Source organism: Rhagoletis pomonella, unplaced genomic scaffold (genome assembly GCF_013731165.1).
Source record: "Rhagoletis pomonella isolate Grant_MI unplaced genomic scaffold, Rhpom_1.0 Rhpom_scaffold_00322, whole genome shotgun sequence".
Lineage (NCBI taxonomy): Eukaryota > Metazoa > Arthropoda > Insecta > Diptera > Tephritidae > Rhagoletis > Rhagoletis pomonella.
Genome location: NW_023458876.1, coordinates 69,868 through 97,749, shown reverse-complemented (window position 1 = coordinate 97,749; position 27,882 = coordinate 69,868). Strand labels below are relative to the sequence as shown.

The 27,882-nt window shown below is 36.3% G+C and overlaps 1 pseudogene; it reads left to right on the top strand.

The window, feature by feature from the left end:
* Positions 1 to 755: 755 nt before the first annotated feature.
* LOC118750614 lies at positions 756 to 26,249 on the top strand (annotated as a pseudogene).
* Positions 26,250 to 27,882: the final 1,633 nt, after the last annotated feature.

The window sequence follows — 27,882 nt, the reverse complement described above, 5'->3', positions numbered from 1 at the left end:
AAAAAAAAACGTTATCAACACACGTATCGCTCGCATACAAATAACACTCTTTGCATAAATAAATGCCGACATGCATGCATACATACACGCAAATCTGTGTTTTTATTACAACGGCAAATATTTCTGACAACAATGTATGGAGATATTATTAGATTAAAAATGGTTAAACAGATTTTAATAACAGCGGAAATTCTTGTATAAAATTTTAAGGTTTAAGCCATTCACTTACTGCTTAAATCAAAATCTTTCAACTTTTCATAGATACGAGACACAAATGAATTTCTTACTCATACTGTGTTACTTGGACTTTGTTAGTTCTTGGTACTTAAGGTAAACATAACTGCATAACTTTTGTTTGACTAGCCAAGTATCTGTGCAATTCCATAAAGTTTTAGCAAAGCTTGCACGCCATACTTGCATTGTAATACAATCTTTATTACGCACTTGCACGCAGACTATTTTTCTTTGCTTAAGCAAGTTGCAGCGCATTCGCATAAGCAGCTATTTACAAACCTTACATTCTGCTGCTTGGCTTGAAATCGAAATTTCTGTCAATGGGGTAAGAATAATTTATAGAAAAAAACGGAACAAAAACATTTTTTTTTCGTTACCTTGTTTATTATACATATCTTTTTCACAAATTTTCATAATTCAGGAAAATAACTTATTTTCAAAAAAATTTTGTTTCAAAAGTTAAAGGATACGAGTTATTTTAACTTAAACTTTCAAATTCAGAAAAAAAAATTCTCAAGCAAATGCATGCATTTAATCATCGTCCTGCGGTTATTTGCTCACAACATCGTAGCGCAACGTATGTAGGCGTGCAGTATTTTATTTATGCACTTTTTCGCTGTTGTAGAGCACGTCGCTCGATTAGGAACACTAAAGCTAATTGCAGGGGAAATTTTGTGATTTAAAAGGCACTGTCATAAAGTGCTCAAGAATGACTGAAAAATATATTCCAATGGCAAAATCATACACAATTCCGTATACACCTAAAACTATCGTATAAAAATTAAAGATTTCAAACAAGATTTTACTTGTATTTATATAGATGCTCATACTTAGCGCAATTTATTACTTAAAGCAAGATGTGTTGAAGAAGTAAACTACTTAGTGTCTCTTAACGCAATAAGTATGCCTACTTTTACTACATTATACCATTAAATTATTACCCTCATATAACGTCAAATAGTATTTACATGCAAACATAATTTACTCATATCTCGCTGACCCTGCCTCATTTATTCTTTTTTTTTTCAAACAGATCACCACTGATTTTCGAGCCCGATGCCGCGCACACTACAGCCACCTCAGCCACTGAGGCCGACACCGATGATGCTTTGCATACGCGCCGGCTAGCAGTGGAGCGTGGAGGTGCTGGGGGCATGCCACCAAGCACAGCAGGTGCTGACAGTGGGCAATCGAATCAATCAAGCGATGTTGACGAGCTACAGCACTATGATAAAGGCAAAATGTAAGTATTATTTCACTTTGTACTCTTAAATATTTGCTTATGTAAATACGAGTACGTATGTATATTGTATGCAATTTGTTTTATAATTATCAATATTAATATTTGTGTTTTCTCATTGAAATACAAATACATACATATATACTGCGCCGCGGTCGGCCACGTCATGCAGGATCAAATCAATGACACGCGCTACCGACCATCTCAAGTCACAGGATTTTCAAGTTTGCATTACCATAATTGAAGCTAGACAGCTGCCTGGCCTTAATATGGATCCAGTTGTTTGTATTCAAGTGGGCGATCAAAAGAAATATACCAGCGTCAAGGAGAGCACCAATTGTCCGTACTACAATGAGGTGCGTGTTGAGTTGAGAATGCTTGAATTTATTGAAGTGGCGTGAACCTTAAGAGTTCTATTCTTTAATTCATTTGTATGTCTGTATTTTCTATGTTCTCCATTTCGTTTTTTGCAGTATTTTGTGTTTGACTTTCACATGCCGCCAGTGATGCTATTTGATAAAATTATAACGTTATCGGTGAGTAGAATGTGTTCTAATTAATTATATGTACCATTAAAACATAGATTCTTGTGAGCGAGTGGCAGACACTCGGCACATACAGACAATACAATAATACATTATGCTAATAGCATAAAGATATCAATTAAATGTGTCTTGCTGTATACATACTTACATACTTACGGTGGCTGACAGATGCAGACTCAAGTGTTGATTTTCTTTTAGCAGAGTAACCCATGGCGTATGAGCAACAAGTAGTTCGTTGACTCCAATCATTAACTCAAAGCGGTGGTCACATAAGGCGATTTTACAGGCCTAGTGCGGCAATGGGATAACAATAGGATTTTTTTTACGAAATTAAAGCTAGCAAATTGTGTCCAACTCAATACCAAGAACTCTTAATCACCGGCATTAATTAAAGAGATAAAAAACTTTATGGTCGAGGAAGAAATTCTCTATATATTTTCCGGATTGTACTACAATACCTCATACCAATTTTCCTTAAAGTTTGATCAAACGCTTGGACATTATTTTATGCTCTTATTTCTTCAAAAAAAAAAAGATAATAATCATTGAATTTAACAATCGATTACCAGAATCCCACCAGATAACAGTAATTCCCACAGCACTTGTGCAGAAAATGTCTTATTCTACAATGAAAAAAATAAATCCCTTTGTTATCGCTTTGTCGGACTAGACTTAAGGGTTGCTGTGTGAGTTAACGTTAAAAAAATCAAGAAAATCGATCAGTGCGTAGTTGTTTGAAAATCGACATTTTATATTTGAAAATTTTACAATTTCGTAGAAATACGGTTTTAAAAATTTTTCGATTCAATATTCCAAGTGTTTTGAAAATGTAAATTTTCAAAAATGGTTCTAATCGGCAAATTTTTTGCAAAATATGGAAGTTTAAAAAAAGTAACTTTTTTTTCAAAATTCCACAACTCGCAAACGGCTGCACAAAAAAAAAATCAAAAAATCAGGGAGGTCTCTCTCAGATGCTATTTACTATGCCAAAAAAAAATATAAAATATCATACAGCCATTTGAAGCAAATATCGTCGTAGTTTTTTGCGAAAATGAGAAAATAATAATCACGAGATCATTAATATTTTTTTTGGGGAGGGGCAAACGATCACTCAAGCCCAGGATGCACTCTGCTTCGTTGTATAAAAAAAAATATTAGGGATGTGCCGGGTATCCGTTTTGTTATCCGACTATCCGGCCGCATACTGGCTAAAATCCTACCGGATTTCCGGATTTCGATTATCGAAGATTCAACTAAGGAAGGTGGTGCGCAGAGATACTTCATTGGCAGTGTAAACAAATTTGGAAATTCTTTGCGACTATGCTTCCACCAAATTAAAGGATCTTCTTTTGCGTGTACATATGGTTGCTGCCTTTTTTCTTGTACGGTCACTGCCTTGTCTAGCCATAGTTTGGCTATCAACATCACTCCAAAAACTGGAATCAGAAAGTTGAAATTTATCTTGAGGCGTATTGTAACGCCTTACTCCATCGATACAAAATGTAAGCGTTTAACAAAAAAAAGAAAATTTTTTGCTGAGTTGATCCACCTAACCTTAATTATGAAACAAGATTGGTAGTAAAGAAAATGATATTAATTTCATGATAATAAGTGCTTCTGCAAAAAAAATGGGCCCAAAACATAGATGGCGCTGGAATGAAGATATTTAGATACCCTTCTGCAAATTAACTAATTAGATGACTTAATAAAGCCCCATCCTTTAAGTATGCATACTAAGAAACTTAAAATCCTTTAAGCGTCACAGATATCTTAGCACATCAACGGGTCATCGGTATATCAAGTAGGAGTGTGAAAGAACACGTAGAAATATCAATGACCCCGTTTGTACGGGAAAACTCTTTCATCCTGTGGAACAGCAGAATTATAAAAGAGGATTACGCACTCTCGACAAACCTTGCAATACTTGCAGATATCTCACAGGTGGAAATACGAGCTCAAAGCAACGAAGGAGATTAGTACATATGTACATATACCATATTTTATCTCAGCGCTATTATTCTTGGCCTATGAGTAAGGAAGGTTCTACTCTTCAGTCCTTTCAGTCACAACTAATAATTTTAACATTACAAACCGTTTTTGCATTCCAACACTATTTTTGTATTGGTGAACGCAAAAGTTCTGATCAGGCTTCGCGAAGCAAGCCGGGCATTTGCTAGTTTTAGAATAAAAACACAAAAAATGCTTTCGGGGCTTTTCAAAGTGTGACAATAAATTAATCGTGGCTTATGACATTTCTTTCAAGCTTTGCTTAATTTTCGGTCCGTAATACTTACTTGCGCATATATTTAGATATGTACATACTAGGGATGTTAATTTTTTCGATTATTGCGATCCCGGGATTTTCGGGATTAGTCCCGGGATTTAGATATTCATTACTTTCCAATAACTTAACATGAAAATATTGCATCAATATAGTTTGAGAAAATACAATAAAACTGCGTTATTAGTTTTAGATTTTTTTTATTAGAAATTTATAATTTCAAAATTATGATAAATTTTAAAAAATTATTTGAAAAAATTCAGTGCAACGTAGAATAAAAATGGGTACTAAATGAAAGAGAAAATTCTGTAGGATTTAAAAAAAGTAAAATTTTTCGGGTTCAAAAGGACGAACAGGTATTGAAATGCCCTTTTGGATTATCAAGGATAAAATTTTTAAGGACATTTTCAGTACCTTATGCACCAAAAAATTTAATCTATTCTTTTTCTACAGAATTTTCTCTTTAATTTGATAACCACACTGTTTTCCTAAGTACATTGCACTAAATTTTTGAAACCATTTTCTGAATTACTCATATTTTTCAATTTTCGAAGTCTTTTTAAAAAAAAGCTGAAACGTAATTTTACTGCATATATTTGGCCCATGGCTTCGCGAATATATTGATTTTTTTTGTATGTAAAATGGCATGTCGCACGGTGTTATGTGTATGTATAATTAGCTAGACATATACAAAAAAAAAACCATTAAATATTAAACAAAAAAATAAAGCGAAAACTTGTCAATATAAGGCATTCTATTATCGCCACCATTGCAAATTACAAATCCCGAAAATCCCGGTATCCTTGGTAAATAACATCCCTAGTACATACATACACTATATACACTAACGGTTGCCATCAACATTCAACAGGTTCAGATATGAATAACTAAACTAATTGCGATTTATTGGACCTAATTAGCGCTGATTAACTTTGCAACACGTTCACAAACTCTTAACAGACTCAAAGTAAACTATTTGTTTACAAACAATGCAACCAAGTAAGAAATTTTGTTCGACTGAACTAACATTATTAACCGTCCATTTATTAATTGTCAACAGAGCCAAAACAAACGAAATGCAAAGCAAACGGTGAATTATACCTGCGAGGATTATAAATTTATGCGCTGAAATGTGCTTAAGCGCATAATTGGAAAACTTCTGCATAGTTATGATAAGGTTGCAAATACTTTGTGAGCAAATCTAATTAGAGAGTTTGACAGTTTATTGTACGTGTAAATTTTTGCTTCCATAAAGGATAAAACTCATTTAAGAACAGTACAGCAAAAGTGGAGAGATATTCCTCTAAATGTTATTAGAATACATACATACATAAGGTAAATGCATGCTTACTTTTTTTAATACTTAAAACGGTAACTCTCCTTTTTCTTATAACGGGCTTTTAAAAGAGTCTAGTAGACTACATAGCTGTCACATCATAAATGTATCTACTTGTTTGAAAAAAATTAGCTACAGCATTGAGTTACTTGAAATCATTACTATTTACAAAGCAGTTACGTTTACTCATTATCGGAATACAGAAATTGTAGTGAAGGTCGATGCTTATGCCAAGAAATTGTGGTGCAGTTGAGTAGTTAAAGCGTGCAAGCGTAACAAACAAACAAACAAACTTACTTACGCATTTATAATATTAGTAAGGATTAAACTAACTATATTTCGAAAAAAATTGGATTTCGCAAATACACAAAATATCCAGCCACTTAAGGACGGGATAATCCCTGTGCGTACTCTGCGTACCTGCTGAACCATATGAATACTGTTTCTACCGTGACAATTGGTAATGGTTGTATCCGTGGCAGCATCCCGTGCAACATCTCTTTATGATCAGCTTTATCCTCGATGCTATATGCATATATGATACATTTCATACTAGCAGATAAGTAATCGTAGCAGTCCCTGGCCGAGTTTATTAAAACTTGTCTGGCTTTGAATTATTACGGACGTGACTAACACAATAATATTTTTTTTTTGTCGAAGAGAAAAGTACGTATATGTATGTTGACTACTGAAAGCAATTCGTATGTACATATTCACCAGCCTTACTTTCGTGTTTTTTTCTTTAAAAAAAATCGCTATCAAGGCGCATTAATACAAGGTGATATTGGCAGCTCAAAAACAAAAAACTACACAACAAATTAGATGCACGATGAAAATCAGAAGACAAAAAATTTGCAACAAACACATCATTTTGACAATCAGCACAATTCCTCTTGAAATCAGCTGCACCGGTAACACCAACTTGTATGAATTCGCCTTGGTGTGTATTTTGTGATGGGCGCGATATTAAAATATGCTCTCCCTCAATAAATAATAAAATATGCAGTACTTGCCCGATAAACTTAAAAATAAGACTGTTACAATATTGAGGAAAGTTTAGTTTTATTGTATTTATAGCTTTTTGACCGGTTGCAGTAAATAAAACAGATGTTTACTTCTTTTACTGAGCGTTTCGAATTTTTTGTAATCAGTTTAAGGTCCTGAGTTAACAAAAAAAACACAGCTCCTTGCCAACAAAACAACTGCTGACCAGTGTTAACTAATGAGTACATACACTAAATTTAAATACATATTTTTTATTTATTTATTTAAGGCTATACAAAAAATAACTTACCTGCGAAACTTCAAATTTATTCTCAGGTTATACAATCCAGAAAATTTTTAAGATCTGGCACACTTGTGGGCTCATTTAAGATTGACTTGTCAACCGTTTATGATGCGCCGGGTATTTAAAAAATTATATCACTTAAATCGTATATATTTTTTTCTTCCTTTTCAAATAAGAAGAAACTTTTATTAAATACATATCTATGTATGTACAAATGTATAGATTTAGGCTTTCTTGACGTTACTGTGTATATATGTATGTACATATATTATTTTGAATTCTGCTTCATTCTGTTTCACATGCGAATTTTATTTCTTAAAATCTAAAAAGCACCTGCTTTACACAATGTTAACATGCAAACAAGAAAAAATAAGATAAATTATTCAATCAACGTGTTATTTTAAAATAAGGTGAATGAAGCTTTACATTCTTTCACACATACATACATACATATAGACATAAGATACAAAATACCCAGCAAACAAACAGAATTACCTCAGAAATTAATGTGGAACCAAAAGCGAATTGATAAGCGCTTCCCCTATGGCTTCTAGAATGCATTACTTTAACACGACCATGTTGTTGGCGGTAATGACATGCAGACCACTTCTCATTCCCCGCATTGGGTGAAGGAAGCGAAGGACAGTTTAGACACTCTAAAGTAGGACCTTCTAGAATACGTTCCCAGCAAAAATCTGCAATCGCTTTAAGTGAAAACGTGTTCTTCAACGTATTACTTTAGAACTTCTGAACTGTCTTTTGCTTCCTTAACCCATTACGGTGGATCAAAAGTCGTTTGCAAGGGCTTTTCCACCAATGACATGCCAATGTTAAAATAATGCGAAAGGAGAAGCGCTTACCCATTTCCTTGAAGGCCCCATTCATTTCTGAGCTCCACACGTCACCACAAGAAGCGATCCCATATTTTTTGCTGTGTATACCTATTTAGGTACATACATGCTCAGCATGCTCTTTCATGCAAGTACTTGTCCAGCATTTCTTCTACGTGTACACTAGGGTTATGATTTTTTTTAGACCCAAAAGCCTATGGTGGCATTCAATGATCCACGGTCTAAAATGCCAGAAAAGTTACTTGACTTTGTTCAGATTTAAAAAAGGTCTCGCGCATAACGGTATTTCTTCCTTTTTTTTACTCAAATAAAACCGACTTGGTTCGATATTTTTAGTTCACTTAAGAATTCCAGGTAAGAAATAAAAGTAAGGCAAAATAGTGTCACAAAACGTACCATAAAGGTTTAAAGTACAAACGTGGGTCAAAATGCTAATTAAACCAAGATTTTACACAAAAATTACAACTCACTTTTCAGAGCCCGAAACTTCCGAATATACCCATAGATTTTTTCATTGGGCTACAGTTTGCGAAATATTGCGAAACTACCATAATTTTTAACATACAAATTTTGGACTACCCTATTTTCCATATAAAATGGCAGGCATGGATTATCCAAATGGAATTCGATGTGGTTAAATATTTCAGAAAAAAAATTTGCATTTTGGTCAAAATTTGCAAATCAAAATTTGCGTATGGCTTCAATTCAAATTTTGTCTTCCCATAGCACCACAGCCTTTTACCAATTCAAAAAAAAATCAAAAAAGACATAACCCTAGTGTACACGTATGTATGTATGTAAAATTTTATTTTGGAAATCTGGAACAAAAATGTGTAATACAATGTGTAAGGCAATTGATTAATACAATTTGGATATAATCCGTGTTTGTGATTTATAATAACAAATACAAAATCTTAAATCAAAGACACTTTCCAATATTTCTTTTGTTGCTCTCTTTTAATCAAATATTTACTATTTTATATATTTGCTTTTTCTCTTTCATATCTGTGCTTACCCGTTTGTGCTTGAATTTTCCTTCTTCGCATACATATACACGAATGCATCTGCAACTTTTAAATCTATTCAATTGTCTACTTATCTTCGAATATTTACTAATACACTCGATAATGTAACACAAAAATAAAATAAAAAACAAACAACTAAACCAACCCCACGTGCATACAAATATATGCAACAAATAATACAAAACACTAAAATTATTTGCAAACAAAATGGCAATGGCTACATTTTTGAAATTTCTTAACAAACAAAATTGGACAACGTATCAAAAATCTACGCAAATTCCACACTAAATTACACTTACCGCCCAAAAATGCAAATGACAACAAATATATGTATGTACATACAACAAAAAAAAACATCTGTAATACAAAATCAACACCATCATACATATTTATCAACTGCAATTAACCAAACAATTGTTATCATCATCGCAATTAATGCCTATGAATATGGCCATTTTGCGGAAATTGTTGATCTGCCAAAAATGCACCAACACTTGCAAATTCACATCCACGCAACGCACATGCAATTATATATATGTATATTTATCATGGCTGCCTGCCCGTACAAAATGCATGCCATCGCGGTCATACCTACCCTACAAACGTACATATGTATGTGCTTAAGTGCGTATTCAGGTTCTCCATAGTCGTAATGTTTTACTGCGAAACAAATTGATTGGTAATTTCAAATTGGATATTGCCACCGTTTGGAATCATGCAGGTAACTGTAAATGACAACAAAAAAGGTAGTTCATGCAGATGATTGTTGAAATGAGATAGCGTGCATATCTACAGTGCCGGACAAAAGTATTGGCACAGAGAATTTTTCGCAATAAATGCCAAGATTTTTACTCTGAATTATTTTCAATATTTTTTAATAAAAATATAGTTCGTTTTTCACAAAAAAAAAAATAAAACCAAAATCTCTAAACTTTGTGCAAAACTTAGGAAATTCAATAAATCTTCATACTAATGTGCAACTTTCTATTCAGATTAAAAAAAAAAGTAATTCTAAGTATGCAGCCCATTATAGCCCATTAAATTTTAGTATAACAAAGTGCAAGTTTGAAGTATCTGAAAAAATCGCGTTGATTTTTGGAAATATTTTTAATAGAAGGTGTTTCTCATTTTCTCCATACAAAAAATAATTGTCGAACATACTTTGTATAGAAGAACCCGAGTGAAAAAAACTTGCCAAAAATCAACGCGGTTTTTTTTAGCAACTTCAAGCTTGCACTTTGTTATACTAAAATTAGATGGGCTATAAAACTGCATACTTAGAATTTTTTTTTAATCTGAATAGAAAGTTGCAAATTAGTATGCAAATTTATTGAATTTTTGCTGAGTTTTGCACAAAGTTTGGAGATTTTGTTTTTATGTTTCTTGGTGAAGTACGAACTATATTTTTATTAAAAAACATTGAAAATAAATTAGAATAAATAACTTTGCTTCTATTGCGAAAAATTCTCTGTGCCAATACTTTTGTCCGGCACTGTATGTACACAACTACATACATATGTATACATGTGTACCCTAAAGATTTAACAGATGTCCGGTAGCTATCCGGTTTGGCGGATAACCGGCCTTAATTTAATGCTAATCGGTATCCGGCCGGCCGGACAGTTTCGCAAAGCAAACGAATCTTTGTTATCTTAGGAAAACGTTTTATAAGTAAAATTATTAAAATTATTTCTCAAAATAAATTCATCAACTATTTTTTGCTTAAATGCCTCTTCAACGCAAACACTAATTTTGGAATCTTGGAATCGGCTGACTTTAGAATTGCTCATGTGCATATACAGGGTTGGGTAAATATTAGCCATCTGTGACAGAGATTTGGCCTTATAATAGTGAAAGTTTCTTTTAAAGGAAGCTGTGAAAATTAGCAGCTTTAGCTTAAATCAAAAATTATTAACAGGGTATTCATCTAAACGCGTAAATGCCTCATAACTGTGTAAACATCGTAAAAAAACAGGTTTTCGATACAAAATAATCGAGTTTACGAGGTTAACGTGATTGTGTACGAGGCATTTACACATTAAGGTGAATTGCCCTTAAATTTTATTTTGCTGAACAAGATGGAAACCGGTTGATCTTTAGAAATATATTTATTTCGGTGACAACCAGACAATGAACTTGTTATCCGCCCGTCGTCTATTCGGCCAAATCACTATTCGTTACATCTCTAGTGTACACATTTATGCTAAATGCTGGAAATATGCTGTACAGTAAATTCATTCTGACTTCCCTCAACAGAGAGATATTTATGTATGCACCCAATAGGCAAACCAACTGAGCCAAACTGACCAAAAGACTAAACTAATTTGTTTTCAAACAAACTAATTTTGAAAGACAAAAAAGATGACTCGGGAAAAAGTTTATATTTTTGTATAAGAAAAAAACATTTTTTTTTTATATTGCAATCTTGCAATACTCTTTTAACAAATTTCCGCATGAGCTAAAGACAGCTTTAAACTTAGCTCAGAACCCAATGACAATGCTACATATATGAGGTGACCACATAATTGACAACCTCGTATCTATGGTCCGATTTGTGTTATATCTAGAACGTACTCACACTACTTGCATGGAAAAAAATAACCCATCAAAAAAGTTTGCCGTTAGGTGGTGCGGGGGTTGGTTTTTTTTTAATAGTTTAATAAAAGCTTGTCTTGGTAATAGCCGACAACCTCTTCCGAAGCGGTACGAAGTGATTGGAAGATGGAGTCCCACTGCTCATTTATGTCTAGGCGATATAACTGGTATGACGAAGAGTGCCGCGTGGCTGCAGAAAAATGAGCAGCAGTACGAAGCTACCCTGCGCGCGCCAGTTGAGAAAAACCGGGAAGCATGAGGGAAGAGAGACGCCTTTTCAAGAAAATAAAAAGAGAGGCATAAAGGCGTGAGTGCGAAGAGCTTGAGATGCTGGCAAGCAGGAATGCGGCCCGAAAATTCGATCAGAAAATAAGGCAGCAATCAAATGGTGTAAAGACCCCAGCTCCAGCAAAGATGAAGATGGCAAGCCGATAACAGATGTCCCGAGTACACTTGAGATATGGAGGACGCTTTTGAATGGCGGCACAAGTGGCCCGTTTGATGAAGGAGAACCCGAACCAATGTATACGGACGAAGCTCACGTTCCTCTACTCGGTGGTTTAAGAACAATAAGGGCCCCCGGAGCCGACGGTATTCCGGCTTCAAAGCCGATGGCGAAGAGTTGAAAGGGCGCATGTACCAGCTCTTAAACAGAGTTTGGTCTGCTTTTTTGGAGAACTCTCCGCGCCGTTTGTGGTCAAATGAGGTTTTAGACAAGGCGTTTCACTCTCGTCCGGCTTTTTTTCAATCTGATGCTAGAAAGCGTAATGAGAGCTGCCAATCTGAATCACAGCGGCACCGTATACAGCATTTTCCAGTATAGAAGCTAAAGAGGTTGGTCTAGCGGTGAATGAAGAAAAGGCAAAGGACCTGCTGATAACATAAAAAGAGTCCACGCGTTTCGGGACACACATCACTGTTGGCAGCTATAACTTTGATGGAGTAAAGGACTTTGCCTACCTAAAATCCAGCATAAACACCACCAATAACTACAGTCTGGAGATCAAGTGAAAAATAACTCTTGCCAACAAGTGCTACTTTGGGTTCGGTAGGCAATTGAAAGGCAGAGCCCTCTCTCGACGAACAAAAATTACGCTCTACAAGCCTCTCGGCATGCCCGTGCTTCTATATGGCGCAGAAACATAGACGACGTCGAACAAAGATGAGAAGGCTTTGGGTGCTATCGAGAGAACTATCATATGCAAGATCTACGACCCTGGATGATAACGCTCCGGTAAATAGATCCTTCGACTCCGCACCCATGGGTGGACAACGAAAGCAACGGCGCCCACGAACAAAATGGTACAGAAGGACTTAGCTGTACTCGGGATGAGCAACTGGCGCAAATTCGCACAAGAGAGAGGCAATTGGAGAAGCTTTTTGGTCAGACCGACAAACGGTTGTAGTGTCAAAGAAGAAGATGAAGAAAAGCTTGTCTTTAAAAAAATTTATTATGGGGGTTTTCCAATGCTTTTGGTCGATATTCAAACATTTCTTGTAGCAATTTGTTTGCCAGTTTCTGGACTTTGAGTACAGCCAAGTTCAAGAAATTGAGCAAAAATTGTAAATACATATATATTTCTATATTAAAGTCGCATGAAATGCGGGCTATATCGCGCATTCTTGGATTATTTTTTTTTTGTACAAATGTTGACCACTTTAATGTATATGTAAATACATATTTATGCAAGAGAGGTTACTTACATTTCACTGAATCCTTGAAATGCCTGCTGGGTAGGCAGGTTTATACTGTGTTTTCCTTCCTGTGGCATTTCCACATCCTTTGTCGTAAAAAGAGCACGCATTCAAACGAAACTCGAATTATGTGCGCAAGCATGCAAACGTACATACATATACAGTCGTGCCATGGATGTGCGTACCCTTATGTAGTATTTGCATTACCTTTGTATGAATGTGTGCACAGAGCGGAAATCATGCTGATTGTTTTGACGCTTGTGAACGCCTGCACTGAGAAAAGAGTTTAGTTACGTCAGCTAAATATGTTTTTATCAACACATGATTTGGTTATAGTTACATTATTTGTTTATAGTAACCAAATCATGTGTTGAGAGGAATATATTTGGCTGACTTTTTTCTGAGTGTGCAGTAATGTTAAACTTGCGACTTTTTCACCGTCAGCAACTCAAATGGTGAAAGTCTTTGCCGCAGTCAAACAAAAACTTGTTTATGGTTTAAAACATTTATGCGTACTCAGTTGTAGTACAGTAGCGAATGAAAAAACATTTACAGACAACTGAAAATTAAATTTTATGTTTGATTCAAAATTAAACGCAATTAACAGAAGCACAAAATATATATCGATCCCTATCCACCAAAATAACGTAAGCGGAAATGCCTCTAGATGCTCTAGGAATATTTCTGCATCAAAAAGAAAGCTTTGAAAAAAAGTGTTATTTTGGTTATGAAAAATCGGCTTTTCTTTCGACACTTGATTTTCTATACAATTTGTAATATGTGACGTGCAAAGTTAAAAGAGGCCTAAGGGTTAAAAAAAAGTTGACTTTTAACTCTACATCGATTTTTTAGCAGGTGCCACTCTCTTTTCAATGCAATACCCGTTCTAACTGCATTCGTTTTTTCGGAATGTCAATTTGAAAATGGACAGATTCACAAAAAGCGCGTACAAATTAAATACGCTTGCTAACTTTAAAGTCGTTTTTCTTGAAAACCTATTTTCGTACCGTAGTTCCCTTTAAATTTCACTGCCGCATACATTAGGATGCATCACCAAAAAAGTTTCGGTTTTTCCTCCTAAATATTTCGGAAAAATATTAGGATTTACTTGAGCACTACCTCTTAGAAAATACCTCCAAAAATTTCATTAGTTTGATTCCGTTTATAAAATTTTTACACATTTTTATGCAGACGTTTTCAGCATAAACTCGTCTATCGTTTTTAGAAAAGGTATTTCCAAACCTAATTTTATTTATAAAACACTCGATTTTTGGAGATATTTTCAAATAGGAAAATATTACTATGCTTCCGAAATATTTTGGCAAATTTTTTAAGAAATATAATAAGTTTTACCTTTCCGATAGATTTTTTTTTTGTATGGAGAGTGATGCACCCTAAAGCAGATATTCATTAAGGAGTTAAAATATTTCAAAATTTTAAATGGGCATTCATCAGTTTGTTATTCTATCCCATCAACTTTAAGTGTGCACATTTTTATATCGTTCACTGTACATTATTTATACTAAGTACTATGCATATTTGGGAATTTCTTTGTCTTCTAATAGCCGCCTGCTGCGCTAACCTCTTACTTACAATATTACAATTTTCTTGCCACTTTCCTTATAACAAGTTTTCAACAGTCAAATATCCTTGATGCTTATCTATACACTGACATACATACATATTTACTTCCTCTTTGACTCTTTCACAAAACCCCCGAATTTTAATAAAGTCAACGCGTTTCGCCAATTGAATTACAAAGTTGAGAAAAATAAAAAATAAAAAGCAAATGCAATTTTATACATCTAACGTAATTTGTATGCAGCTTTAAATTTTCGAATTCTATGGCCATATGGTCAGTGTGTTACATACATGAGAGAGACCTTGGTCATTCACATATATTTGCACATCATTTATCAGAAGTTAGTGTCAGTGCCGACTCAGCTGCTCTAGTTATAGCATTGATCTCGGCTTGGGAAATGCTGGTGTAGCCTGGAAGCTTATAAGGCTATTCAAGCTCAAGCTCCAGACAAAGTAAAGCTGTTCCAATTCCTTCACTAATTTCATATCGGTCACTGTAAATAATTGGTAAATAAGATGTTTAGACCTCGCTTTCATTTGGTCCCCTTTTTTAAAGCATCCCTGAGGAACAACTATGGAATTGTATCCGTGAGTGTGGTCCACGTCGCCCCAGTGTTATACATAGATCTGTAAACCTTTTCACATCCACCATCATCCCAAGAAACCATCGAGAATTATTGGTCCAATGACTGCTATACAATTGTGAAAATCTTTCAATGTCCTTACGGGTATTTCACTTACCGGGCTTAGACATTTGCCAAATATGTTAATAGCTAAATCATAAACAATGCGCTCTAAAACTAGCAGATCTTTCTCTCATAAAAAGATATACATAGGAAACAATCCTGACGTATGCCTCCCTACTCGACATCGTCGTTGAACCCCACTCATTCATCACTGTCAAGTGATAATGGCAGAATTAACTGTGATTGACTCCAGCAGTTGAATTCTAGAAATCGATACGCAAAATTTCTACCACTAAAACTCTCAAAATGAGAGCCTAAAAATATGCAACGTGAAGGCCGAAGAGGTTCAATATAAAATCGTAGGTACTATGGATATGTTACGTTTAGCTAGAAGCGTCGTATATTTTTAGGCACAAGCCTTATTCCTTAAGAGATTTTTAGGAATTTAGCGTGGTTATTTCTAGAATCCCGGTAATTTGCAACTGCCTTTAGATAATATGACTTGTGGACTTAAATGGGTGGGACGATCTCAAAATTCCCTTCAGTATAGTTACTGCAGTAATGTATTCAACATCCTCGCTATGCATAGACCAAGCCATAATCGGATTTTCCCTCGATTCAGTGAAGCCAAGACAGTGGACGGACTCCTTTCCCAACTGCCAGGAATCTCTTTTGTTTCTCTTCTAATTCCTTTCTTATATAAATTTTGTAGAAATGTGTACGCCCTCCAACCTTCTATGCTTTCCCTACAGTTTCCTTCTTCCATCTTACGTACTTAAATTTTCATTCTGGCCCGAAATGTATAGAGAAGTCATGGTTAGCCAATAGCGTCTTGGAAGTCAAGACTTCTGTTGCTTTTTCGTTGTCCGAACTGCAAGAGATTTAATAGATTTCTATATAGTTTCTCAAAAGATTTCGATAAAGATTCCAGTTTACTTTCCTGGGATTCCTGTAAATTTTGTTACAAAGTAGTGATGCAAACAAACTTTTAGTTATCGTTTTACATACTATCAAGGTACATTGAACAGGTAGTATCAGTAGAGCAGCTGATTTGATTTATTTTCAAATTATTAGGTCTCGAAAATGTCAAATATTTTAAATTTTTTCTCACAAAAATTCTGAATTGTTAAAATCCATTTGCATGTGAAACCTTTTTCCATACAAAACAAGCGATTGAATAGCAGCTTTTGGAACGTTCGCCCAACTCAGAAGCACAACCGCTGATTACTGGCCCTTGCAAAGGATGGATCAATGCTTCGAGAAGCAAACAAATTTACTTGCATCAATTTTTATTTTTTCCAATTAAAATTTTTTATTTTTTATAATTTTTTGTATTTCACATGGCACGCTTTGATTTAGAAGAAAAAATTCAGAACAGTTTTTGACACTTTCGATACCAGAAGCAACAACAAAATACACGCAAATGTTGTTTTTGCTCTACTGATACTACCTGTTTAATGTGCCTTGCATACTATTGTTAAAGAGAGACTCAGCTCTATTAAAAATTTACATATTATGACTTTACTGTGCCATTGGGGTTGATGAAAGGCCTCCGCTCTGGACTTCCTCTTTCAATGTCAATGCGAATTTGCTGGGTCATTCTCATTGAAATGGTACATATAATGGTACATATAATATATATAATGAGTCGAGGTTCGTCGTCCTCTGGCATAGCAACCACAATTTGGTAATTTAGGCTGAAGTTGGAAAAAAATATATGCGTTGAACTCAGAAGTAAATCTTTTAATAAAATCTAAATTCCCTTTAAAAGTTTTTTAAGCCTTAATATTGGAACATCATTCAACCCAATCGGTTCTAATTTTTAAAAGCTTTAGTGAAAGTTTACAATGTTAGCTTTGGGTTCAGGCTGCTCTTTCTTTGAATTTTTTCTCTGTTCACAAAACAGCACGAATCGAGTTTGGTGTTGTACTTGATGTTCGAAAACGATATATTTAAATATGTCATTAATAATGCGAAATTTCATGCCAAGTCGATATTTTAAAAAGAAAAAAACATTTTTCAACACCAAGCTGACTTTGAAAACGCACGATTAATAAAAACTTAGTGGAGTTAAATTTTCAAGCCGCAGAAAATTAAATTTTCACAAAAATTTATAGAAAGTGTTCAAAATCGATTGGTGATCATACATTTTCGTGTTTATAAATCCTATCTATGTTTGTACTATATAGATGGTCAATCATTAAATTTTTCCGCACATAACTTTTTTCTGAATGTTTGCATGATTTCTTAAATATTTTGAATTTTTTATAGTTCATTATGCTTTAAATTCAATAAAATTATGTAGGAATTTTATCGGGAGTATTTCATGAACTATTATTTCGTAAACACTTGTAGATCACCAATTCTACCATAAATGGGCGTTACTCTCCGATCCAGATGATTTCTATAGTGGTCCAAAAGGTTATCTAAAATGTGATATTGGAATAATTGGCAAAGGTGATACCGTGAAGGTGCCTCAAAAATCTGAAAAAAGATCCTGACGACATCGAAGCGTAAGTGATGAATGCTTTCGTAATTCTAAAAATTAATAATTGAAGCGAAGTTTACAAAACTTCATTATTGTAATAAGCACTATTCATTATATATTTTCGAAACCAGAAATCTACTGCTACCCGTCGGCGTACCCATCGAGCGCCAACGTGCCAAATTCATTGTGAAAATCTACCGTGCCGATGGCTTGCCGCGCATGAATTCTTCGCTTATGGCTAATGTGAAGAAGGCCTTCACTGGCGAGTCTAAAGATTTGGTCAGCCCTTATGTGCAGGTTTCATTCGCTGGATTAATGGTAAGAAGGCGCCGCTGAGGGCTTTAACATAGCACTAATTAGCCTTTTCTCTTACACAAAGGGCAAGACCACAGTCAAGAAGAATGCTTACGCACCAGTTTGGAATGAACAGCTGGTGTTTACTGAAATGTTTCCGCCGCTATGTCAGCGCATAAAGGCTAGTTATTAGACGCTATTAAAAACACAAAGTAGTTTAATAAGCTTCGTATATTACTCCTCCTCCCATATAGATTCAACTACGCGACGCTGATCCCATGAAACCGGCCATTATTGGCACACATTACATTGATCTCAAGCAAGTATCCAATGATGGCGATAGAGGATTCCTACCCACTTTCGGTCCCTCCTTCATACATCTTTATGGTTCTACACGCGATTATACGTTACTCGATCAACACTCCAATCTAAATACCGGCTTAGGCGAGGGAGTCAGCTATCGCGCACGTCTACTACTCGCCATACGCACTGAAATTACCGACAACATCGAAATCACCACCGAGAAGAATGTCGAACTCGAGCCGGCATATCCGATTACAGAATCCTCGTACTCCCGCAATGAGGAATTCTTTCTTTTTGGTTCTATCATTGAGGCATCCATGTTGGATAAGAAAGTAAGCGATAAAACGGTATTCTTTGAGCTCAGCATGGGTAATGCGGGCAACTCGCTGGACGGTCATAATGAAAGCTTCTCTACAGCCACCGATGATGGTGAAGACGTCTGTGTGCTGGAAACAGTCGATACCACCTCTTTTAGCAGCGTCACGAATGCTTGTAAGCCCATCAGTCACGATAAGTCACATTATTACCTGCCCTACTGGGACTATAAGCCATGCATGGATGTGAGATGTACACTGCCCGATCTGCGGCGACGTATGTACAATAGTAATATGCTATCGAAAATGTCGGAAAATTTGGTAAGATTACGAAAAAATTATCTTTGATGTATGCAAATTAGTAAGCCTCTTACATTTTCCAGGAAGAGGGCTTGACCAAAACGCATAAGCTCATTGAGGAGGAAGATGTTAAGGCAGAAGTGCGTCTGCGCACCACACTTGAAGACTTGGCGTCAGCTTGCACACGCTATATAAGTATAACCAAAGCGAATATAACTGGACCGGGCAGCGGCAAGACTAAGTTGGACAAAGAACGCATAAAGCTATGTCAAAGTGAAATCGTAAGTATTGAACGCAGATGTCTTACAAAAAGCCTACATGCATAATCGTCTCATTATTACAGGAAACCCTTGGCAACTTGGCGCGCAATCTACGCGCATTGGTAACGCGTAGTTCACTTAAAGAGCGCTTCAAAACCGCACAGACGTTCCAACAAAAGCTCAAATTCCTCATCGACGATGTGAGTTAGGCCGGCCGTATGCTTAAACTTTGCTACTAATACCACTATGATTTCTTATTCTCCAGCCCCAGCACTCATTGCCGGATATATTTTTATGGCTAATCGCTAATGGCAAACGTTATGCGTATCATCGCATGTCCGCACGCGATTTGATTTACTCTAATATCGAGGAGGAAAGTGGTGTACATTGCGCAAAAATACAAACCATCTTCTTGAGATTGCCTGGCAAACAGTCAATTGGTCCAGCCAGCTGGTTTATACAAGCCAAACTATCTATTTACCTATGGTTGGGCGTTGTGGGTCATAAGGGACACTTCTTCGAGGGTCTTCCAATCGGTTATGATCTATCACACGAGCTGCGTAATGCGGAAAGGCCTGGCGCAATGGCGCCAAATAACATCCATTATCTCGAGAAATCTGTATGCCACTTGAAGTACTGGTAGTTCCCTTACTCATTTGTTCTCTTCTTATTTGCAGACCTTTCAGTTGCGCGCACACATCTATCAAGCGCGCTCTCTAATCGGCTCCGACGCGTCCGGTCTCAGTGACCCTTACGCCACTGTCTACATAACCGAATTCGCTAAGACCACACAAGTAATCGAAGAAACATTGAGTCCCACCTGGGATGAGTTGTTGGTTTTTGATGAAATTTTAGTATTTGGCACCAAAGACGAGATCAAGAAAGACCCACCTACCATAATCATTGAGATTTATGATCAAGACAAAGTTGGTAAGTCGGAGTTTATTGGCCGCGCTATTGCAAAGCCGCGCGTAAAGCTACGTGAGAATGTTTATACAACACCCACACTGGAATGGTTCGATATTGTACGTGGGCACGAAAATGCTGGCGAGTTGTTGGCCGCTTTTGAGATGCTCGAAATCGGTTCTACCGATATGCCACGCCTCACCGAACCCAAGCCACTTTCCGCCAGCCAACAAGAGAAGATCAAAGACAAAAATGCGTCTCCACCACCGGGCACCATCTTTCCTGTGCCGAAAGAAGTACGTCCACACTTAGCGAAATTCAAATTAGAAGTACTCTTTTGGGGCCTGCGCGATCTAAAGCGTGTTCATCTAATGTCAGTCGACAAGCCACGCATCGATGTTGAGTGTTCGGGCAAAATACTCAGCTCGAATATTATACAGAACGCAAAAAAGAATCCGAATTTCCCCAGCATGTTAAAATCCATAGAATTGGAGTTGCCGCTTGAGGAAACCTATGCACCACCAATCACCATACGTTGCGTAGATTGTCGCTCGTTCGGCCGATATACTCTGGTGGGTACACATCAAATCACTTCTATACACCGGTACATATACAAAGCCCCACCGAAAGAAGACATCACCAAATACAAAACCATGGGTGGTCAGATTATTTTGTCGGCGCCCTTGAACGAGGAGGGTTTGAGCAATCTGGTCGATGGCTTCAATATGCAAGCAATGATTGCCGCTAACGCACAGCAAGCGAATATGAAGGACTTCTACGGAAATCGACGTTCATCTTGTGATCAGTTTACGCTCTATGGCGCGGCCTGCGTTACGAAGCTGTAAGAAAATAATTTCACTCAAAATTTTAGGTGTACGTTCTTTTATCATTGTTTCATAAATCATTTTCTAGCGCCAAGAAGCAAGCATCGAAAAAGAAATCTTCGCAGGTGAGCAACCCGAATGAAATTATCCAGGAACAGGACCAAGACGATGAGCTTAGTCGCGATTGGTGGACAAAATATTTTTGGTCTTATGAAAGACTCATCGATCTGACTAAAACGGAGAAAACACACATCTCTGATAAATTTCTAACTCCGCCGGTTAATGCCACACCCAACAATGTACAAAAGTTTGGTATGAAAAGTTCAAAGTTGGTGCAAAAGTTGAGTCCAAAAGGTATGACTGGCATAGCGCGCGGCAAGCATGAACCGGGCAGCGAAAAAGTGTCACCCAATCAGCAAACTAATAGGACAAATATGAACTCAACAGCTGTGTGCCAGGTAATTTAATTAAGAAATTAATATCAGAAGAGATAAACCCTTGCTTAACATAAGCAGATCTACCCCAACGAACTGGAGGCGCAAACAGAATATAACTATTTCCGTGAGTGGCTGCACTCATTTGCGCTCTATCGCGGCAAGAAGACCGGTGACTCCGCCGAGGATGATAGTCGCACCGTTGGCTTCTTTAAAGGCGCCATCAAAGTCTACAAACTACCACCGCCAAAGGGCACCGAGCTGCCTATACCCAACTTACCCGCCAATGATCCACTTCACGTGCTTGTGCGTATCTATATAATCAAGGGCACAGATCTGCATCCCATGGATCTGAATGGCAAAGCGGATCCATATGTCGTGCTGCAGTTAGGCAATAAGCGATTATCTGATAAGGAGAACTACGTCAGCAAGCAACTGAATCCGATATTTGGTAAGTGCTTCGAAGTGGAAGCAACATTTCCACAGGATTCAATGCTGACCGTGCAAATATTTGACTGGGATTTGGTGGGCTCGGACGATCTGATAGGCGAGACAAGAATCGATTTGGAAAATCGCTACTATAGCAAACATCGTGCAACCTGCGGGCTAGCGCTGAGATATGAAGTGTAAGTGCCAAGGAGGTGAAAAATACGCAGCAAATTTTAATTGTATTTTTTCCACAGCTGCGGCTATAATCAGTGGCGCGACCCTATGAAACCCACACAGATTCTCTCGAAGCTGTGTAAAGAAAACAAACTGGACACGCCGCATTATTTTCAAGATCGTGTGGCGATCGGCAAGTATTGTATGACCTTCTCCGACGAAGAGGTAATAGCATGGAATGGACCAACTACTTGTAGAAATCGTGACGAGCATCTGGCGCTGGCTGTGCTGCATAGATGGAGTGAGATACCCAGAGTGGGGTGCAAGGTGATATACAGGAATATCAATTACTTAGAAAAAATATAATAAACAGCTTCAAAACTATACCTAACAGATTGTTCCTGAACATATCGAGTCACGTCCTTTGTACAATCCCGAAAAGCCCGGCATTGAACAGGGAAAAATCGAAATGTGGGTGGATATGTTTCCCATGGATATGCCGCTGCCAGGTCCACCAGTAGATATATCGCCGCGAAAACCCAAAGAATACGAGTTGCGCGTGGTTATATGGAATACGGACGATGTTGTGCTGGAAGATGACGCATTCTTTACTGGTGAAAAAATGTCCGACATTTATGTAAAAGGGTAAGTATGCAATGTAAGATTCATTTTCGCGACAATTTAACTGTTTTTCTCTCTCTCTCTCTTCTCATCTTCAGTTGGCTGACGGGTCCGCAAGATATGCAATCTACGGATATACATTATCGTTCACTCACCGGCGAAGGCAACTTCAACTGGCGTTTCATCTTTCCCTTCGAATATCTGGCGGCCGAGGAACGCATTGTGCTTTCGCGTCGCGAATCGCTATTCAGTTGGGACGAGACAGAGGTGAAAATACCAGCGCGCTTGGAACTGCAAGTATGGGATGCAGATCACTTCTCAGCAGATGATTTTCTTGGTGCGTTTAATATATATTTGTGTGTTAGGGTGCATCACTCTCCATACAAAAAAATAATCGGTACTATTTTTCCATCGGAATTATAATTTTTTTTTACATTTTAAGACTTCAGCAAGAATATTTCGGATAAATAATAAGATTTATTTAAGCTAGATCGATTTTAAAATACCCTCAAAAATATAATTTTTTTATAAATAAAAATAGTTTTTAAATCTTTTTTTCCAAAAAATCAGGTCCGTTGACAAAAGAGCTTAAGAATAAAAGGTCTGCATAAAAATGTTAGACAATTGCATCAACGGAATCATATCTAATAAGAAATTTTTTTTACTATTTTCAAATCGGTACAGCTCATGTAAATCATAATATTTTTTCGAAATATTTCTGCGAAAGTCTTAAATATAATGATTTTTTTTTTTTTTGATGAGGCACCCTAATGCGCATATTTTTAAGCCTTTTAAACATGCGCATTATCATTTCCCGACAGGTGCCATATCCTTCAACTTGAATCGTTTTCCGCGTGGCGCCAAAAGCTCTAAGCTTTGCACTCTAGATATGCTTAAGTCAGACTCTAATGCGCCTACGGTAAATATATTCAAGCAGAAGCGCGTGCGTGGTTGGTGGCCATTCTATGTAAAGAAGCAGAATGAGGAGATGGAGTTAACTGGCAAGGTGGAAGCCGAGTTCCATTTGCTGACAAAGGAAGAAGCCGAACAGAACCCTGCAGGCTATGGACGCAGTGAACCGGATCCGTTGGAGAAACCAAAGTACGCACTTTATTTTACTTTACATTTATTGAATTCTTCCTTTTTCTTAACTCTTTTTCTGTCTTCATTGCTTGCTTACAGCCGCCCAGATGCCTCATTCATGTGGTTCCTAAATCCGCTCAAGTCGATACGCTACATCGTGTGGCACAATTACAAATGGGCTATTCTCAAGGCTTTATTGATTTGCGGCATATGTTTGTTCTTCATACTATTCGTCTATTCGGTGCCTGGATACTCGGTCAAGCGTTTGTTAGGTGCTTAAGCGGGAAAAACGGTGTGCAAAGCACGAACGATAGAGTTAAAAATTTTTGGAGGTAGAAATTTAGGCGTATATTTTTGAAAAGTTTCAAATATTGGCAATCAAATTTTCACTTAACATCAAATTAATATGCAGGGCTTATTGGTTATTTATAGCGCTTTCTTTTCTACAAAAAATGTTTCACTTCTATTGTCCAAAGGTAATATCCCTGAATTCGCAAGTTACCGTCGGCTTCCCTAATAATCAGTAAAAGGCCTTAGTAGGCGAACTCCTTACAAGAAAAATTAACTCAACTTTATCTGATCAAAAAAATATGTTCTGAATTTTCTTTGTCTTCAAGGCAGAGCCAACTCTCTGACGCTTTGGTCACCAAATTGGTGAATATAAAAGCGTTATCCGTTATGACCAGTGAGACACCGAGAGAGTAACTTTTATATCCCTTCTATTTAATATCCTACCCATGAAAAGTATATCCCCAGACCCTGACTTGTGTAATGCCCCCCACTAACTCTCCCCACTACTACGTTAGGTTAGGTTGTCTTGGCTGTTATCATCCAGCACGTCCGTCTTCTTTTTATTTAGAAACATAACCAATTTGTAGCTCTGATGTCGCGTTCTAAATTGTAGAATCTGGTTCATCCAAACATTTAAAGTGTAGAGGAGAAACGATCATAGATGAGTACTCGTTAAAGCGGGGGAGTGGCTGGACGCTTTCGATTTTCTCCATATCTGAATATCAGAAAATACATCTCTGCATAATAATCAATAGAAGTATCGATCAGACATCTTACAGCTTTGTTGATCGCTGTTGGTTCAGCTTGAAAAACGTTACATATATCTGGCAAACGATAACTGAGGCTAAGTGAGAATTCTTGCGAGTATACCCCACTTCCCACCTTCAGATCTAACTTAAGCCGTTAGAGTAGATGGCTGTTGAATAAGAGTACGCGATCAGAACGGAATGCTTCCCCCCATTCACGCCTTAATTGAATTCTTGTTTGGAAACTATTCCTTAGTGCAGTAGTCGGTCTGTGTAGAACAGGTACCTGAATTCATCGGGAAGATCTTCCAAAATTCTATAGTTTCCGAGCCGCGTGTCACTCATAGCACTACAACTTTCCTGTAGTTTACTAATAAAATCTACAGATAGAAAGTGAAGCAAGATTGGAGTTTAGTCGGCGTTGATGGTAAAGCTTCCGTGATCATTATGCACACCAACCTACCAACCAGTACAAATAAAAATGGCCATCTAAGTTTACCCACTGAGCAATTATGGATCGTCCAAAGATAGTTGAGGATTCTTTCCGTACCAGCTAGCCGGTTACCTCGTTGTCTTCAGCGTCTAGAATCAAAGGCGTGGAGGTCGATGGTCTGGTTATGCGAATTTTTACTAGGAACTTTCTGCCAAAGTCAGTCGCCTCGGTCATGGAGTAAGTCCGCTTCTTGCCAAGTCTGGTATCTTCTTGAGAACACCGAAATGAAGCTTCTTACGAATGCGACTAATTTCACTGCAAGGAGCTTCTCAGGGTTAGTCAGGAAATGCGAGCCATAATTTGTCCATCATATCCTCGGGAAAGCTGCGCAGTCTAAGAGAATGCTTCCACCGGATCATCCTCTAGGCGGCTGCTATAGAAGCGATCAGGTAAGATTCCTACCCTCAGCACGTGAATATCAAACTCACAGCGGCTTGTCAGAAGGATAGTCCAGTTGAGCGTGCCCTGTTTTCTAGCCAGGGCTCGCTGAGCTTACATGACACTCAATCGTTCAAGAGTGAACCAGAGGAGAATATAGATATCCCCAACTGCTCTTTATCCGGCGATAATATATACAAAAGGGCATTTTCTTCGCCTCGCAGTTTACCGCAAAGTCGTTGTGGCCCTGAACCCAATTACATACATATTTTCACCTGAAAGACACCCCGCAAAAAACACCTAAACTTACTCTCCCTTCAAGAATTCCTATAGTCAACTACGCGATTGAATGGTAATATGAATCCATACCAAACTCTTGTAAGTGTTTAAATTAATTATTTGAATTCATCACTTATTTTTTAATTACATGAAATCAATCTTCGATTCCCTTAAAGTTAAGTTCGTGCAAACTGTAATGTCTGCTCTTTCATAGTTCGAAAGAAAACTATGTAATTGATTTTTTTAACGACTCGTTTAACTTGCTTAAAATGTTTTTTTTTTTTATTGGCAAAACAATTGTTTATAAGTATTTCAATATTTTTAGACGATTACAGATGTTTTGAAAAACTGCTTGATCTTAAAGTGCTTATGCAGTAAAACCAGGGTGTACCTGATTTTTTCCTGTATTTAGCGCCAATCATATCAATAAAATTAGTTAGGAAACACGGAAGTTAGAAGGCGTATGAATGTACGCTTGTACAGATGTAATGTAAACGATATTTAGCAACATGTTTCAGGGTATTCGAAATGCTTAAAGTAATGAAACGAAAGTGCAAAGAGCTACATACGTATGTATGTATTTAGATAGCGTGTAATCACAGACATAGAAGAGAGAGGGAGATAAAGAATATATGTATATTTTGTGAAGCATTTGTATGTATGTAATTGAGTGACTGCACTCGTATGAGTATGAGCTAGAAAAAAACTGAAAAAAAAATCTATATCCTTATATTTTTAAGATAAAATCTAAAATCAAACTCAAACTAGAACTTAGCGTGTTGTATTTACGAATTTTACAGGAAACTTGCAACAATGTACTCTAAAACAATCATATTTACAAAACATGCATGCATGCGTACGTACGTTGGTACTTATATACATACTTGTGCTAATTTTACTAAGTATTCAAATATATATAGATAAAATTAATTAATAAAAATCTTAGTGTACAAAATTAATTAAGGAAAATAATTCAAAATTTGAAAAAAAATACTAATCCAAAAATATACATATACATACATACAAATTAGGGTGGTCGTTAAAATATCAACATCACGTACAAAATAAAGACATTCGTGAAAAAATACAATAAATAAATAAAAAAATTTGGGGTTTGAAAAATTTTATTTTTTTTATCGCAAAAATTTTACAAAATTTGATTTTGATCAACTAAAATTTTGGGGGTTTATGAATTTATATGAATAAGTTTCAATAATATCTCAAATTTATGAGATTTCAAGTCGAAACTTTGTCGCATTTTCGCAACTTTTTTTTTAAGATTTAAATTATTTCATTTTACTTTTTTATTTTTTTAAACTTTTTTAATTTTCGTGGATGTTTTTATTTTGAACGTAGCACAAAATAAAAGGGTGCACCGTACAAAAATTCAGATGTTAATATTTGAAGAACCACCCTAACACATATTGCGCTATGCGACAAAAAGCAAAAAATGTATTTAAAAAAAACGATAAAATCAATACACACACGAAACTAAATGCGAAATATAGTAAGTCAGAGAGAAAGCCAAGATTTTTTTCTTACATAGGAAGTAATTTATTCAAAAAATTATTTTAAAAATTCAGTGCAATGCAAAATAGCGATATGGGTATCAAATAAAGGAGGAATTTAAATTTTTGGTTACACTGGATGAAGAAGTATTGAAAATGTCCTTTTGATTAATTTTTTTATCCTAAACTAATAAAGTTATTATTGGTTATATTAGTTCTTAGCATATTTAAAAAAAAAAATTAAAAATTAAGTATATTTAAGTATAAGGTTCTAAAATGATATTGTCAATACTTATTCGTCCTTGTGCATCAAAAGATTTAATTATTTTCTAGCCTCATTTATTTAATGGCCATATTGTTTTTCTACATTGTAATGATTTTTTATATATATTTTTTGAAT